We start from the raw sequence: 4,652 nt of genomic DNA, 5'->3' as shown, positions 1-4,652 counted from the left end.
TTCTAGGGCTCTTATGTTTGTACTTGCACACTAAGTAATACTACTTTGTGTTGTGTGCTCTTGAGCTTCTACTCCTTTAAGCTTTTTGTGCATTGTTGCAACCCTAATTCCAACAATTGGTATCAGAGCAGGCATCTTCACCTTGAGCAAGGCTACTATCATAGTCTAGGAGCAAGTCTTTCTTCATCATCTTGAGGAATCCTCTTAGGTGAAACTAGATCTAGGTATAGTGCGTTGTTTACATAGTAAACTGAATTTTTGCAACTTCTAGGTTGTTTCGGGCACGTTTTTGGGGCCGTTCACATGTTCTTGATTGATTTCAACAAATTTCTCATGTGTTTGTTGCATCAACATTGTGTGTGCACCTACAGGTTGTGTTTAAGCTTTTCATTTGTTAGCAGGTATTCACTTTAGTCAGTTTTGTAGGTTTTCAATGACAATGTCAGAAAACAATGTATTTCGCATGGTGACTGTTGATGATAAGCTTGATGGAAACAACAATGCATATATGATGTGTAATGTATTGGTTTCCAAGGGTTTTTGGAACATTGTGTAGGGTATTGATGTATGCCTAAGATCTGTGGATTCTGGTACTATTGAGGATATAGCAAGTACTGGCACATCCAGTTCTGTTGCAGTCTTATCCACTACTGAATAAGTTCGTTGCGATGGTAAAGATGCATAAGCACATGCTTTGATTGCGTTATCTGTTAAATGTATCATTGTCTCGCACATTTGTTCGGCTAAGATAGCCAAGCGCGCTTGGGATATTCTTGCACATCTTTATGTAGGGCATAATGAGGCACATGTTGCCTATCTCAGAAAACAATTGGAGTCAAAGCACATGGAAGAAGGAGACTCCATGGACATTTTCCTTGTAGAGATCAAGGATCTCAAAGAGTAGTTAATTATTGTAGATGAGATTATACCTAATAGTTCAGTTGTGCAAATAGTTATGGATGGCTTATTAGATTCGTATGAGAGTTTTGCTTCCACTTTCAGATTTGTGACAAAGGGTAATCTTGATGCTATTAAGTTTGATGAGTTGGTTGCCATACTCTTGCAGGAAGACCAGTCTAGGCTAAATAGGTCTAAATAGTGTGTTGCAAATCAGGTCTTTGTGGCTGCTTAGAGAGGCAATGCAAATTTCTCTTCGAGCAACAAGCCAAAAGCTACTACTTCCAAGAGTACTACCAAATCTAATAAAGCTGTTGATAAGTCAAAGAAGAAGCTGCATTGCAATTACTGTAAGGCCAATGACCATCTTATTAAGGTTTGTCCAAAGTTAAAGCAGAAAGAGGCAAAGAAGAAAGAGGATGGTATGGTTGTTGTAGATGCCTCTCCCTCTAATTTAGAATATGAAAATATGGTGTAGGATACAAAATAGGCTTTCAATGTATATTTTAGTTATAACCCATCTCTACTTGATCCATGTATGTTTGTTGCAAATTCTTAGGCGTGGTACTTTGATAGTGATGCCACAAAGCACATTACTTTGTAGCGCGATATTTTTAGTTTTCTTGAGTGTGCCCCTATAGGAAATGTAGTTACATGCGCAGATAATTTCTTGTATTCAGTGAAAGGGGTTGATACCATTGTGCTTACTGTCGCAAATGGCAATGCTTTCACACTTAAAGAAGCCTTGTATGTTCTTGGGATCAAGAAGAATTTGTTGTCAGTTTCTACACTTACCAAATTTTGCTTGATAGTCAAATTTGTGGATGATAAATGTACAATTCATGATCTCAGTTTTGGCGATACAATTGTGGCATCTCGTTCATTAAGTGTAGGCTTTACAAGTTGAATGCTTCTGTAAATTGTGTGGAAGATGTAGCATGTGCGGCAGACTTGAAAGCTGTTTTAGATGCAAAAATATGGCATGCATGTTTTGGTTATCTGAATTTTGCCAGTCTGTTGCGCTTGTAGAAATTTGACATGGTGTCTTTATTGCCTACTCTACAGACACCTGTTAAGCATGTTTGTGAGGATTGCATATTGCGTAAAATGCAACATTCTTCCTTTTCGAAGGATGGATCAGTAAGAGCTGTGCGCAAATTGTAGCTAGTACATAGTGATGTTTGCAGTCGTATGCAAACACCATCCTTTGGTAATTACTTGTACTTCGTGACTTTTATTGATGATTACTCAAGGCATGCATGGGTGTATCCTTTAAAGATGAATTCCGAAGTGTTCTTGTGCTTCAAACAAATTGTATGTATGGCTGAAAATTTGTCAGGATGTAAAGTGGGCACTCTTCGTTTTGATTGAGAGGGGAAGTATATATCAAAACAATTTGATGCTTTTTTGGTTCAATGTGGGATAAAACACCAGTGTATGTACAGTGTCTTATTCACCACAATAAAATGGTGTAGTTGAGAGAAAGAACAGGTCTCTCATGAAGATGGCAAGATGTATGGTCAAAAGTCAAGTGTTACCTCATGGTTTTTGGCTCGAAGCTGTCATGTGTGCCACATATGTACTGAACAAGTGTCCCACTAAGGCTCTACAATCTATGACTCCTTATGAAGCTTGGCATGATACAAAGCCATCCATTGCTCATTTGCGTGTTTTTGGTTGCTTGGCCTATGCATTGGTGCCTCAACAACATTGTAGAAAATTGGATAATAAGGTTGTCAAATGTATCTTTGATTCTTTGTTGGTTACAATTCTGAAAGTAAAGGTTATAGGTTGTATCACCCACAAACAAAGCGTATTTTGGTTAGTCGAGATGTAGTGTTTGTGGAAGATGCTGTACAACCGTTGCTTTCTTGTAACAGAGAGATGTGAGCTCACATGATATGTATGACACCTTGTTGCCTCTCTTTGGTGGTGGTTCAATAAATGCAGATCATCATGAGGCACATCATTTGCCGTTATAGGTTTCAAATGAGTCCACAAATCACCATATTACTAATGCAGATGCACATGATGTACTTTATGAGGAGAGAGTTGGAAATGAGGAGGCTAGAAATATGCCTAAATGGTTGGTGCAGACTTTGCGTGATAGCAAATTGGATGCACCGTTATTTAGTCGTACTCGTTTTGGCTCGCAACAACCTTCTTTTACATCAGATTGCTATGCTTTGGTTATGTCTAGTTTGTGTGATGAAAATGAGCCTGTTACATTTGATGAAGCACAAAATTCAGAAAATTGGTTGGTTCCTATGCAATCAGAATTTGATGCTATTATGAAGAATGAAACACGGTCTTTAGTTGATTTGCCTGTTGGTAAAAAGGCAATTGGTAGCAAGTGGGTTTTAAAGCTAAAAGGTAAGCTTGATGGTAGCATTGAGCGTTACAAGGCTAGGCTTGTGGCAGAGGGCTATGCTTAAGAAAAGGGCATTGACTTTGAGGAGACCTTTGCTCCCACTTGTCGTATGACCACCATTCGTAGCATTTGTGCTTTAGTAGCTCATAATGGTTGGAATGTGCATTAGTGGGACATTAAAACTGCATCCTTGAATGGGGATTTGCATGACGAAGTCTATGTAGTACAACCTTGTGGTTTTGTGTAGAAAGGGGAAGAAAACAAAGTGTGTAGGTTCAAAAAGGCTTTGTATGGTTTGAAACAAGCCCCTTGTGCTTGGTATGAGAAGATACATGCTTATTTGGCTGCGCATGGTTATCAAAACAGTCCAATTGAGAGCACCTTGTATATCAAATGCCAGGGTGATGTATTTTTGATCATTGTTCTTTATGTTGATGACATGTTGCTCATTAGTCCTAATGAGGCACATATTGCTGATTTTAAGGCTAATTTGAATGTCTCTTTTGAGATGTCAGATTTGGGGCTTTTGCATCATTACTTGGATATTTAGTTCAAGTAGTGTGATGGAGGGATTACTTTGTGTCGGACACAATATGTAGAAACATTATTGAGGAGATTTGGCCTTGAAGACAAGCAGCCTTTTGCTACTCCAATGGAGACATGTTTGAAGTTGAGTCTTCATGATGTTGGAGATTAGGTGGATGTCACCCTCTATCAATAGGCTGTTGGATGTCTCATTTATGTATGCATTACGTGGCCAGATATTTAGTTTGCAATCTCATACGTGAGTAGATTCATGCATAGCCTAGGGTCTAAGCATTGGCAAGCAGTTAAGCGGATCTTTCACTACCTACATGGCACTATATATCTTGGGTTGTTTTATCCCAAGGGGGGTTCATTGCTCCCAGATTTGCATGCTTTTTCGGACTCAGATTGGGCTGGTTGTTATGACACTCGTGTGTCCACTAGTGGTTTTTGCTTCATGCTTGGAAGCTCATGCATATTGTGGTTGAGCAAGAAGCAACCTACTGTGGCCACCTGTAGTTGTGAAGCTGAGTACAAGGCAACTTTCACAGCTACAGTTGAGTGTGTTTGGCTCAGACGCCTTGTGGCTGATTTGGGTTTTGGACAAGAGACTACCACCACCATCTACATTGGCAGTTAGAGTGCATTGGCATTTGCGAGAAACCCAATTTTTCATGCTCACACAAAGCACATTGAGGTGCATTATCATTATGTTAGGGAGAGACTCTAAGCAAGAGAGATAAGCTTGGTTTATGTGCTGACATAGGGCAACCTTGCCAATCTTTTCACAAAGGCGCTTTCTCGTGAGAAGTTTGAAGCTTTCCACAAAGCTTTGGGCTTGCTTCCCTTTGTGGATTGA

At 39.4% G+C, this 4,652-nt stretch overlaps 2 pseudogenes; both read left to right on the top strand.

Annotated features, from left to right (window-relative positions):
- The first annotated feature begins 439 nt into the window (after window positions 1-439).
- On the top strand, window positions 440-3,332 carry LOC148039348 (uncharacterized; annotated as a pseudogene).
- Window positions 3,333-3,920: 588 nt separating this feature from the next.
- LOC148039347 (secreted RxLR effector protein 161 pseudogene) lies at window positions 3,921-4,652 on the top strand (annotated as a pseudogene).

This window comes from Lygodium microphyllum, chromosome 3 (genome assembly GCF_053477565.2).
Source record: "Lygodium microphyllum isolate KBCC chromosome 3, Lygodium_microphyllum_v1.1.10, whole genome shotgun sequence".
NCBI classification, from domain to species: domain Eukaryota; kingdom Viridiplantae; phylum Streptophyta; class Polypodiopsida; order Schizaeales; family Lygodiaceae; genus Lygodium; species Lygodium microphyllum.
The sequence above is the reverse complement of the archived record's forward strand: the minus strand, read 5'-3'. Positions and strand labels throughout refer to the sequence as shown.